General features: G+C 45.0%; 1 protein-coding gene and 1 long non-coding RNA gene across 2 annotated transcripts in view; one reads left to right on the forward strand and one right to left on the reverse strand.

Moving 5' to 3' along the window:
• The window catches only part of ZNRF2 (zinc and ring finger 2), a 55,186-nt gene extending 54,035 nt beyond the window's left edge, over window positions 1–1,151 (forward strand). The window contains exon 5 of the mRNA XM_068205789.1: window positions 671–1,151. The gene's annotated coding sequence lies outside the window, so the exon portion shown is untranslated. The remainder of the gene's footprint in view (window positions 1–670) is intronic.
• LOC137483039 (uncharacterized) lies at window positions 669–7,368 on the reverse strand. The gene is made up of 2 exons (XR_011004327.1): window positions 6,768–7,368; window positions 669–6,621 (listed from the first exon to the last, which is right to left on the reverse strand). It is a non-coding gene; the product is annotated as an uncharacterized lncRNA (long non-coding RNA).
• Window positions 7,369–13,335: the final 5,967 nt, after the last annotated feature.

Genomic DNA, 13,335 nt, shown 5'->3' on the forward strand with positions numbered 1-13,335 from the left:
TCATCTCACAGAAGTTCACACTTTTTCAGTTTATGTTTTGTGTTAATGATTGCAGAGCTGCAATCTGTGTTAAAAGTTTAAAGGATAGTTTTATTCTTTAGTTGACTAACTCAGAAACTTTATCTTACATTAAACAATTGCCCCTAAGCATTGCAAAGCACACCAAAAATCATAATTCTTAGAGAAATAGAGATATCTGAAATTCTGTCTGGTAGCTGAGAGTTTGGTTTTGTTGTTCTGAGAGAAATTAAAAAAAAATCTGCAGTATTCATGACTAGTATTTATTTGTGCATTTGTTTCACGTTGCTTCATGTGTCTGTGCTGTAGGGGGTAGTAAAGAAAACCTCAAGGAAGATATCCTGCTACTGAGATAATTGTTTTAATCTCAGGGCAGTGTTAGCCAAAATTAATAAACAAGCACATTTCCTATATTGCTCTCAGTCTCTGGTTGTGGCAGAAGGCTGCGTGCTGTTCGTGAACACCTCTGTCTCTGTGCATGCTCATGGCTGTCCAGCCTCATGTTAAATTCTAGTTGCTTTTTCCACAGCAGGGATGGTGATAACTGGGGGCTTAGAAAAAAAGGGGAAGGAAAACTCAGTGGTTTTGCTCATGCTGTTTAAATGGTTTCTGTACTGAAATAATGGTATTTTGTCCTCTGCTTTTCCAACAGCTGCTTCCACTGATCAGAAAACATAGGAGATGTGAGTTTCCCTTGCTGAACACAGCGTGCCTGGCTTGAGACTTAGATCTTTGTGGCTGAAAAAGGCAAAGATGGACAGTGACATGGAGAAAGCACTGCAGACACCATTACTTGACAGTAGTGCTCGGTATACCAAACACTCTGCAAAGGACACACAGGGATTTTGAAAATGCTGCACATCCTGTAACAATCGACTCCCCAGAGACATTACTGACACTGTTTGTATTGAAGGCCAAAGTTCCAAATTTCAGCCTCACTTCTGGTTCTGTGAAGAAGCGAGTTATTGGACATGTTTCCTACTGCCTCCAGTGGAAGTGGAGACGTTCGATACGTGCTATCTGAGACCCTTGCAGAGGGACGGCCCCAGATTGGAGTGGGAACGTTTTCACCTTCTCATTGGCTGAAGAACAGTAAATGGCAAACTAAATAAAATCTAACAGTGTGACCTTAATTTACTGAATTCACACCCTGTTTTACGTTCTTCACTTTTTTCCAAGAACAGAAAACATAACCCACTCTGTGTAGGAATACTGTATTTCAAAGTTTTTTAACTAAACCTTTGTCACAATGCAGTCCAAAGAGTAAAACCAAGACAGGTAACTAATTTATATTGATCAAGCTATAGAGATTGTTGAAATCTGCACATTGTATTGCTATTTAAGTAACTAAAACGTCTCTTTTACTGCTCATGAGTCAAAACGACAGAAAGAAATGCAGCAAAGCAAAATCTTACAGCTATGCAACTTTTTTTAAAATAGGAAAAAGAAAGAATTACCAGTTTTAAGTGCTGCCAGTTAAGGTAATTTGTTTAACGGGTATTTTTTTAAAGATGTTTCAGGTAATTATTTTATTGTACTACTCTCATCTCCAGGCTGCCTCCTGAGGTGTAAATGAATAACTGCATGTGTGGGCACAGGGAGAAGTTTTTATAGGCATGGGTGAGATAACATCAAGGTGGGATTTGTGTTTATTTTTCGAACATGCGCAAGTTCGTGTTTCCTTGTTTAAATGTTTTTTTTTTTTTTTTTGGTCGCAGGATCTGTAGTACATTGCATCTAAACCCTTGATGTCTTCGTGTGGAGACCAGCATTTGACAGTGTGGGCTTTTGTTTAGTTTGGGTTTTTTCTTTCTTTCTTTTTTTTTAATTCATCTGCATTTGTTTAATTTAGTATTATTTTACTGTATTATATAGGTATACCAGAGCTCCACAAAACACAGGATGTCTCTGGGTGGGTACACCGAGTAAAACTGTGGATATGTATTAGTTCCCACAAAGTATCACAGTTAAAATAATTTTTTTTTTTTAAAGACAATGAACTGGAACAGATATCAGGGTTTAGAAACATACTTTTTTTATATTGAGAATTAATTGTAGCAGTTTCTGAATTTCACAACACAGGGAAGAGTTTATGAATATTTATTAGCAACAGTATTCTTAGTGAGTTTCAATAGTTAAAATAAGTTGCACAACAATTCAGACTTTTTTCTTGTACCTAAATAATTCTGGTTGGATTTTTTTTTGTTAGTTTGTTTTGTTTAAGTACACATTTCTGTCTGTTGCTGCTGTGATTTATATCAAAAAGGGCAAAGAATAGGAGGAACTGCTGCTATCTGAAGAAGTGCAGTTCATGCTCCTAAACTCTCCCATCTTGCTTGAAGAGCAGTTCTTCCCTGGATAACATTTTCTCATGAATGTTGCTCTGTAAAATGCCTTTGTTACGCTGCAAATCTAAAGGAGTCCAAACTAGATAATCGTTGTAATTGCCAGTGCAGTTTCTATACTTTTGGGCTTGCATCACTGGTTTCAGCTGAACCTGTAAGCTATGGAGCCCTGTTGAGTTCTCTTTTCAGTGGGAGCAGAATCATTTTGTCAAATGTTCGATTCTGTAGTCACATCAAATGTACAGTCATTCCCTGTACAGAGTCCTTTTTCAACAGGAATATTTGTGTTGCCTTGTATTATCTTGGGGGAGGGAGGGAGGGAGGGGATGAGGAATTACAGCACCTGTGATACTCAAATAGTGATGTTGCCTGCAGGCCCATTTTCCCAATGTTTTAAACTCCTGATATCTTCTGAAAGTAAACTTTTCCATTTGCATTGATTTAATGTGTACTGTTGGCTTCCTGCCTGCAGAAACTCACCTGCAGTCATGTAAAGGGGGTAGGTCAGTGTTTTGATGTCCTGTGCTCTGAGGTCATAGATAGTCTTTGGCTTGAGGGTTAAGTACGTGAATACAAGAAACATAAATCTGTGTGCAACTTGAGCTCAGATTTGGTAGTTCATACTTCTAGTTCACTTACAGTTTCCTCAGAATCCTTCATTTTCTGTATTCCAGTGGAAGTAACTGATTTAAAGACCCAGCAGTTAGGACTATTGTCCCATGTTAGGAGCAGTGTTGGAAAAGCAGGACACTAGCCATTGCACTTGTTGCATCCCGCCGCTGGTGATGCTTTTGCAGGAAAGAGTCCATCGCTGCTTCCATCAGCACAGTAGAGCAGCAATTCCCTGGATTATTTGAGGAACTGATACAAGGTCAACTTTAGTTTGATGTTCTTGGTATCCATAAATCTCTTCTGAAAGACTGTAGGAGGTTTTCTTGTATCGAAACCTGTAACACAGACCAAGCCTGGAATGACCGAAGCATGAGAGTGATGCTTGGGTTTGAAAACACCAGTGGAAACTCACCTAGGTAAGCTTTCTGTCACCATCAGCTGGTGATGACCATGCTGTAGGCACAGCTCTAGTCATAGACAACACCTTCATTTTGAAAATGTCCACACAAGGGTGTCGACTCATTGTGCTTCAGAAGGGAAAAATAAACACCAAACAAGTCCTGTGTCTCAAACAAGGAACACCACACTTATCCACAAGAAGCAATAACTTCAATTTTGGTGCGATATGCTTCTTCGCCTGTAAATATCTTGAGATTGCCAATTCTGTGCTGTTTCAGAGTATTTTCTGTCATCTGGCCTATATCTTCCCTAAGTATGTAAGGGTGTGAAATAATTCCCATACTCAGGTCTGCCATAAACATGCTGCTTGCCAGCAGGGGAAGAGTAGAGTTGACACTGTCTTGAAATGTGTGATTTTTCTGAATTTGTAACATACCCATGTCTCTTCAATAGCAAGTTGTGTTTTAAAGTTCATAGTGGAGGTGGCTGTGAGTTGGATTGTATATAACCATACCCCATACAATAACAAGAGAGTCAAGACTGCTGTCAGCACAGGGCACGCTTTGTCCTGGCTCTTACAAGTCAGTATATCTATAATAATGCTTCCCTTTGGAAGGAGGTAGCTCATTTTCTTTGTGTGTACATTCAGCAATGAGTTGAGTGGGATGTAAAAGCAAAAATACGAAGCACACCACAAATTACTGGTATTTTATTTCTGGGAGGGATAAAGCCAAAAACAGATGGTCTTATTTGTAGTTAGGTTAGCTGTCATAATCACGGGTAAGTGTAATGGGGTATTTTGGAATGGAAAACGTAGGCAATGTACAAAAATGTGGGTGGATACTTTTGACCTTGTTTTTTTCCCTGCTTCCCCCCTTATGATGAAAAGGGGGATTATGACTAAATCTCAAGATTTATACATTTATCCTACTTCTTAATTTTAGGAGCACTGGGTTTTTAATTAAGCCTTGCTGAAAGGCTGGAGAGCTGGTAAAACAGACTCCCAGGAAACTGAAATCTCAGCAAATATGGGAAAGATAATTTTTATTCAGAAATATGTATCTTTGCTGTTTCTGGAGGGATATGTCTAATATGTGAGATGTGCTTAAGAACGCTTTTAGTACGCTGCCTTTTTTCTGTGAGGGCTTTTAGAAACTTGCTCCATTTCTTCCGTGTTCCACCAAAAGCAAGGAATTTGGCACTTGAATGTTACTATTCTCTCTTTGTAAGTGGTTGGATAACATGTTGGTTTTGATATAGGCAGTGATCTTTCTGAGTTTCTTGTGGCTTTTAGCCACTTTCCTGTATTGAAAAAGAGTATTTGTGTGCAAATTTGGTACTAATTCTGCTGTGCAGTTGGGATTTTCCTGCTGAGAGACTACCACATGCCTGGGAGTGCAGGAGTGCTACTATGGGATCTTCCAGTTCACCTTTGCTAGTGGAGGATTATCTCTTTTTTTTGATGAGTGCAATATTTGATTATTCACTTTCCACCCTTCCAAGCTTAAAGGTCATTTTAGTATCAATTTCTTCTCCACCTAGCTGAAGACAAGATATATGTTAGGCTATATTCCCATATGAATAGGCTTTCCATTGGCATCAGCAAAAGTGATGTAAGAGGTTGTAACTGTAAGAGAAGGTTTCTTGTGGGTTTCCTACAATCCAGACAAATGTGGTTTTTTTCATGCAGCTCCTACCACTTAACTTTTTGCCATTCAAAACACACTGCGTGAGAAAGTCACAACAGAACTATGTCCAGGATTTTTTTCCTGAATGAAAAATCTGATGTTTCTGTTTCTCCACATAAGTAACCTGCTTCTAAAATCAAGTTGGAGATGGTTTAGCCTCTTGGGGATTAAAAAAACCAACCCAGTCCATCCTCTCACATTACATTTGGTTATCTTACTCCACAATTATAGGCTGGCTTTCCAAGCTGCTTGTGTTCTGTAAAGTCATGTCTCAAGTAGTACCTCAGAGCTGATGATGGAATAAGCTGTAAAATGAACTCACTGTGGGGCATTATTAGTTGTTGAAGACTTGCTCAGGTAAACCACCGTAGGAATATCCTGCACCTGAAAAAGGCTGGACATGGTTCTGTCTTGGATCTAATAAGTTGCCAGTGTACAAGAAGTAGAAGGCAGCCAGCCCACTCACTGATCTTCCTGGCAGCTTTTAATCTATGCGTGTTTGTTTGAGAGACTTTTGCCCTTGGGTGTGCTTTGGCAAAGATTTTGCAGCGATAAATAGGATTTACTTGATTTTGGCAGAGTTTCAAGTGTAAGTAACCCGATGTTGCAAGAACATAATCTGTTGCTGAATCCTGTTCCTCTTGTTTTCCCTCAAATCTGTCCCTTTTAATTCTGATATATTTCATAGTAAACACTTCTCAACACGACTGGTCACAAGCTCTCAAGGTGTGAAATTCTAAGAGGAAGAGACATCAAAGCTTGATTCTATGCTCTTGTATATATTGAGATGAAGCTGGAATATTTGTTACCGTAAAGTGAAGAATTCTCCCCTAGCTGATATTGCCAAAGCACTATAACTTTGAAGGAAGAATGGAGGTGGCTTAGCTGTAGAGAGGATGCTTTAGTGAACTACATAAAAACTACTTGTAAACAAAATTTAAGAGCTGCAGTGTGGCACTGAATGAGTGGTGATCCAGTGTTAACCTTTATCCCTTAATTACAAATCTCATTCTCGCTCTTCCCACCCTTTGGCAGATGCGTGCTGGTAGGGAGCAGAGTGTGTACTCCCTTTTTTAACATGCCTCTTCCTACAGAGCTAACTTTACCCACAGTGAGTTAGAGGGAAGTCCATGCTAGCTTCTGAAATGCCACCTGTATGTGCAGTGGTAATGGACAAGATACCTTCCTTCATTATCCGGAGCAGAAATCGGAATGTAATTTGCAATGTCTAATGTAAATGTAAAATATATTTGTTTGTTTTGTTGTTTTGTTTTTTTTTTTAATTGAGCAGTATGATTGCAAGTTGACTTAAGTTGTTCTAAGGTACTCTTTTCAGTGGTTTGCCAGTACATAATCATGAATGAAAATATTTTTTTATTGATTTTTAGGTTGTATGTTTAACATTCCATTCATGTAAAATATGTACAAATATATGTAATAAATCTTTTGAAGCACAGTTTTCCTCACACTTCCAGGTGATTTTTTTTTTTTTTTTAAGTATTGGTGAAAGAAGCAGTGCTGTGGGACAGGACTTCTGTATGTCTGTGCTGCAGTCTGAGCTGGAGCAGAGGAAGGAAAAGCAGTGCATGGTTTAGAGTCACAGCCAGAAAAGCAGCTTGGCATCTCACCTGTCTGCAGTCTTGCAGGTGGGAGTGCAACCCTCTGGGCCAGCCTCTGGCCCCTCTGAGTCCCTCGCAGTCTTCACCTGTCCCACAAGCAGTGGTGTGACAGGCATGTATCCCTCTGGCCAGGGAAGGTCTCAGCAGAGGAGCTGATGTAGCTGCTCTTTTGTGGGGGTGGCTGGAGGTGAGATGGCTCTGGCTAATGCATCCTCTGCAAATCTTCTACAGACATGATGGCCTTCAAGGATAGCATAAGTTAGAGCTGCCAGGTCAGGAGGTAGGGAAACTCATGGGTGGTTTCCAAAGGAAAAAAAACGGAATATGGGACAAAGATGGTAGCAAACAGTCCTTTCTCATCACCTGCAGTCTGGGAACCTCCATCAGAGGATCAAGGTAACTTAATCACTGCTCTTTCCTTCAGTTTCCTTAAACCCAAATACCACTTTAGCTTCCTTCCAAAACATTTCAGGGTTGCCTCTTTAAAACTGATTCCCTGACAGCATACCTGTGGCTGGGCAGTGCGTGGATTTCTTTGTCCCTGATGGTTACCAGCACTCTGGTCTGTCCCTAAACAGCTGGAAGGAGGCTATAACAGGCTCCGGCAGAGACATGTTGCTGGACGAGAGAATTTCTGCCCAGAGCCACTGAGGGTGTTAAATTGTTCTCCAGTGGAGCATCCTGACAAGAGCACTGTGATGCGGACTGCCTGGAAATTTCTCCTGAGGCAGTGGCTGCAGCTCTGCAAGTCAGGTCACCTGCAGCAGGTAGTTGTACATGTGAGAGACCTGGCTGGCTGTGTTACCTCTCCAAACCTTCCTGCCTGGCCTGGCAGCAGCTGGGGAGCTGTAGCCCCTGTTCTGAATGTAAAGTGAGACAAGGACAGGAGCACAGATGAGCCGCGTGGTTTCGGATAGTGTATGGGCTAAGTCTGCTGCGGGGAAAGTGTGATTTTACACCTCTCCCCCTACACCAGTTGGGAGTGGAGCTGTGGGTACTGTGAGTAAAACCAAGTGGATTTCAACAAGGTTATGTGGAGGATGTGGGGGAAAATGAAAGGAGTTCACTCTCCAGGCAGGAGATATTTCTTGGGTGCTGTTCCCAGCCAGGGGGACTTGTGCAGGCTGGTAATACCTGCTGATGGAATGTGATGCACAGATTTATGGCACAGGTTCCCCCACAGCTGTGTGTCCATCCTTGCTTGCTCCACTTTTGAGATAAGCCTTTTGGTGTGGCTGGGGTTAGCTGAACCCATTGCTAAAGCACAGTGACAATTGGACCATCACAATTCTCTCTGTGGGAGATGATAGTTCTAATGCATCAATTATTCAAGTCTGCACTCAGAAACAGTTGGATGTAATAACTGAGGAACACGTTCCTATCATTTGTTGGAGTAACTTTCTTTCCACCACCCCTCCCCACTTCCCCAGCCGCTCCTCCCAGTTGCCTTCTGGAAAGCCTGAATTCCTTAACTGCTGGTCATTTCTGTGTTTTCCTCCTCAGTCTTGAGCTGTGTTATGGAAACAATCAATAACTAGTTAGAGCAGAGTTTGGCTTTCCATCAGAAAAATCTGTTGGAAATCATTCCAGTTCAGTAGGTACAGGATTTCATGTGTGAAATTTAAATTAGTGGCATCTGTCGGTATCACATCCTACCTTCCTCCCTATGGTTGGGACATGGGATGTGCCACCTCTGCCCCAAGTTGCTTGTCCTGTAGGGTGAACTGGGATGCTGTGCTGGCCTCAGCATGTTCCTGGGAACTGTCAGCAATAGATGGTGATGTTGTACATGTACGTGTGTGTCTGGCCCTGCTACCACAAGCTGTTATTTGGTACAGCCAGTGGTCCATGTCCACTTCTGGATACTGTGTTGTTTTTAGCAGAAAGAGGGGATCAACACACACCCTTCAGCAAAGAGAGCAGAAAGGTGGGAAGAGTCCCTGCAGCAGCAGGAGCTAAACAGGGAAATTCCTCCCCTGGCTTTTGAGCGCTCTGTTCTGTATGGTCTCCTCCTCTTTCTGAGGCTACGACACCTGAGCGATGTCTGTGCCTGGGGGGGGGTGCAGGCTGGAGCCTGCTGGTGTCTGCAAACAACCCCCAGCATGTTTGTTCACTAGAGGAGGCCCCCAGCTCCATCCCATCCTGCAGGGAGAGGGCTGCTGCTGGTGTCCAAAAAAGCAAAACAAGCAGAGCACACTGCCTGTGAGGTGCTGTGCAGCTCATTCCTGCTCTCTCCTTGCCAGCCAGCCACGGGGAAACAAGGAGCCTCAGCAAAAGCTAAGTGAGATGGAGTTTTCCAGCCCTCATGTAATAAAGCATCTGTTTTCTGAGGGGAATGAGATCAGGGATGCATGGTGGCAGGGAGGAGGGTTTGACATAAATAAATAATTGCATAAAGCCCATCCTCAGCTGACGCAAGATGACTCACTCCTCGTGAAGGCAAGAGCGTAGAGGAGGCAGGTCTGAGGCGCCGGGACACGGCCTCAGCTGAGCCCGCTGGAAATGGCAGGTGCTTTGTGCCTCCGCATTTGGCCCGTTGTCTTCGGAGTCATGTTTTGTGTCGAGCCTCTGCCCTACTTTCCTTTCTTCCTGTTTACAGATCGCTTTGTTTGAACATGCGTTTACATTTTAACAAAACCTCCCCCCTCCCTTCCTCCTAGTTGTTTCTTTAAGCCGGCTTCAAGCAGAAGGAAGAGGAAGCGGCCAGGCCTCTCCCCGGGCCCCATCGGGCTCTGTCACCGAGCGGAATGAGCGCAGCGGGGCTGCTCCCTCCCCGCCTGGCAGCGGCCTCTTCTCTCCCGCTGCCTTCCCCTGCGGACCCGGGTGACTTCTCAAGGGAGCAACTTTCCTCCTCACAAGTCACCCGGGCCGGGATTAACGTCTGCTAACCTCAGGATTAAAGTGTCTGGCAGGTAATGGGAGCATGAAAGCTTGACAGCTTCATTTGCTCCCGTCTGTGAGGTCCAAGTCTCCCGGCTTGCGAGGCTTTAGCAGCTAATTGAGTTGCTGCCTTCAGTGTGTGAGGGGAATCCCCAGACGGGAGAGGCTGGGAATAATTCAGTTGTTGGCAAGGGGTTTGCTGCAGCTGGAGCTCTGGCTCCCTGAGGAGCAAGGGGGACACTTCTGCACCAGGGCTGGTTTGCTGTCGGGCGCAGCCGCCCGCTGCAGTGATGGAAGCGGCCCTTCAGCCGTGTCTCCAGCAGCCACCTCCTGAGCCAGCTGCCTGCGTGGGGGCCGGGATGGGCAAGCGTGGCACCTTTCTGAGACCTGCACTGCACAATCGGCAGCCTCCTGGGGCTGTTGGGAGCCCCCTGCCAGCAGCCCTGGTGCCAGCAGCCCCTGCAGGCCAGCGTGTGGCAGGAATTTATGTACTGCCACCCTAAAGGGTTGCTTGAGCCCTGCAGGTGCTGACCTCGAGTGGGTGAGGTGGCATCAGCACTGCCCGAAACCTGCTGTTTTCCAGTGCATCTCCCAGAGACTCCCTGTCTGCCTAAGGCACAGGACATTTCCTGCTTTCCCACTACAAAGCAAAGACTGTAGTTTTTGCCCCTGGCTGAGTAAGCCCAGTTTTTATTCCTTAACCCACCTGCTGTGACCTCTCACGCCTTGATGCTCCTGAAGCTGAAGCTGCTGTTTTCTCTGAAACATCATCCCTGTTTTCACATCCCACTGTGTACCTGAGGGCAGCTATTTCAAACGTCTGCAGCTTGTGCCATCAGCTCTCATTTACTTCTGGAGTGGAGAATGAATACTGGCTGACCTCAGCCCTGTTGAGATTCACAGGGGATTTGATCAGCTGTTTCCCAGGATGGAAGAGGAACTCCCATAGCGTCTGTGGCACTCCCTGCATCCTCTCACCCTCCCACTCTGGCAAGTGAGGAAGGTCTTGCCCCTGTAGATCCGCTGTGTTTTCAGAAGGCTGACCTATCCCACAGAGAAACTGAGAGCCTCCAGCAAGCAAGGAGAAACCTCCTCCTGTGAGTAAATTTGGAGTCTCTGAGTGCAGCTGGCAGGTCCCAGCCTGGCCTCCATTTTCACCTAGCACAATCCTGCTGTTTCCTTTCTACCTACTAAAGCAGCATTTGAGGCCTTTGTGTACAGCTGCAGCTTTTTCGTGCCGAGATTACTCATTCCATCAGTTGAAAACTGAGTGGTTTCTGCAGTGACCTCTCCTTCCTCATGGCAAACCCATCCCTCGCTGCTGTTCACCTGGCTCTGATGCAGCCTGACTGCAGCCGTTTGTACAGCTCTGCAGTGGGCTCCTGTTTTTGTCTGCTGACACAAGGTAAGGGAGCAGAATGAAGCTACAGAAAAGCAGGCATGGGTGTTGGTGGTGGCAAACAGTAGGTGTGTATAAAGCATCACAGACTGGATCCTGACTTGGCCCAACATAGCTGTGAGAAAGCTAACATCTCTTCATGAAAACAGAAGCCTGTAACAGCACAAAACCTGTTTCCCTGCAAAAGAATTCTACAGATTAGGACTATTTTCTGGCACCTGTTTCAACAATCCCAACTGTCTCCACTTTAATAATGAAAATAGTATCTCACAAACAACCCTTTCTTGCATGTAGACACCTTGTCCAAGACTGACCAATTACCACAGGGTAACAGCTTGTTACTGACCAACAGGAGATGGACATGGGAGGTTTTATAAAACTCTATATAAAGGGATGTTAAAAAAAAAAAAGCTTTAGCTTTTGTCTCCTGAAAAGTGTGTCTCATCTCTCTGAAACGAGGTCAACAGCAACAGGTGTCTTGCTGTATTTTCAGCATCAGTACTGCTCCCTCGGCATGGAACAGTGGGATTGGGATCCTGCGCTGGCTGTGGTTGAAGAGCAAAGACTTCATGGCCTTGCACCACCCTGCAAGTCATAAACTGTGCTCTGGCACCTGGAGACACATGTGACACCAAGTGAGCCACACCAGGCTCAGAAAAACACCCTTTCCTGAGGACCTGGCAGTGTTTGACTGGAGCAGGACTGCACTGTGTCACAGCAGGGCTTACTTGAGGGCTGCAGTGTCATCTGGCACCAGTAAACACACACAGCTTGCACCAGCCAAATACAAGTGGTGACGCCTCAAGCCAGCAAGTCTTTGCCCCAGCAGCAGGAGGTGGAAATGCAAAGAGCTCCTGCCGTCAGTGTGGCAGGAGGACTACAGGGGTGCAGCATGGCTGCAGCACATCCCTGAGGCACCACTGTGCTTTCCCTCGCTACCCCTAATTGGATTGGCACCTGCTGCTGGAAGGGCCCCTCATGGGCAGTGGCAGCTGTGAAAGGCCTTCTCCAGCTGTGGCAGCTCCTCTCTCCTGTCTGCAGCCAGAATTAGTTGGAGTGTCACTGTCCCATCCTGATGAAGCCAAGCTCTGCTCAACAGGGCTTCAGCAAAGCCCGAGCACTTGCAGGCAGCTTGTTCTTTAAAAAGCTGTTTATTATCACAGTGGACAAACGGAAAAACATGACGCAGTGTACAGAGAAGGCTTCAGCAAATTACAAACAAGTCTGAAAAAAGTTACAGTTGTCTCTGAGTAAACAAGGCTCTCCCTGCAAGCTGCAGAAGTGTTGCTCCAATGCCCCTTACAAACAGGCTGGTAAGACGAGGAAGAGCTTCAGCCAGAAATGCTGTGCAGATAAACAAGGAATGTCTGGCTGTTCCCAGAGCAGCAACCAGTTTGCCCAGCATGACTCCTGTAGTTGTGATGTGCTTCGTGAAGCAGACCCCCTGCTCTGGGTGAGTTGGGAGTGGGATGCTGCCCCTTGGTTCTGTCAAACCAGAGTGAGCTGTGCTCAGACCTTCAGCCCAGTCCAAACAAACATTTGCTGCCCAAAAATCACCTCTGGAAGGAGTGGCTGTGACTGGCTCTGTCTCTGGCACGGTAATCTTGTTCAGTGCCAAACTCTGTCCTACATGGAGCTGGGCTTGATTCCTGCCACCACTTACCCTGAGGCTGCATTTAGCTGCTGCAGACCTGTACATGCTGCTGTCCCTGAAAACACCCCCTGGATGCCCAGCTCGTAACAGCCAGGTATGGAACAAGATTTGCAACAGGGCTGAGCTTGTCACTACAAACAATGCCAAAGGCTGCTCTAGCCCAAAAAAGGGGCAGATGTGACTGCACTGGAAAGTTTGGGGGAAGCTATTTTAGTCAATTTGTGAAACAAGGACAGGAACTGTAGGTTTAAACGTATTTTCTACCTGGTAAATGAGCAAATAATTCTGTGATTAGAGCAAAGTAGAAGCACACTTCCTCAAACACAGGCAAATTACACCTCTGGTGAAGGACCTTCCTTGCACCAGTATCTTCTCCCTTCCATCACAGTAGGCTGGCAAAACACACTTTGACAAGATGCATGAGTCTCTGATTTGTTAAAGTCACTGAGAAGTCTTTGAAGGCTTTGCTTTGGCAGTTGTTTTGGCAATTGAAATCCAGCTCATCTGTAACTGTGTGCCCTTTTGCTTCAGTAAACAAATGGCTCAGGTGCAGAAATCATTCAAGTTAGCTGAGTTCCCTCTAGCATGGTTGAAAAACCTCATCTGTCTCCCTGTGAAAAATCAGTGTTGATACCACAGACACAGAGGAAAAGCCACTGAAAAATAACGAAGTTGGTTTTCTTCCCTTTTTTTCCTTTATAACTGCAGGTTTTGTGAGAAG

The sequence above is a fragment of the Anomalospiza imberbis genome, chromosome 1, assembly GCF_031753505.1.
Source record: "Anomalospiza imberbis isolate Cuckoo-Finch-1a 21T00152 chromosome 1, ASM3175350v1, whole genome shotgun sequence".
NCBI classification, from domain to species: domain Eukaryota; kingdom Metazoa; phylum Chordata; class Aves; order Passeriformes; family Viduidae; genus Anomalospiza; species Anomalospiza imberbis.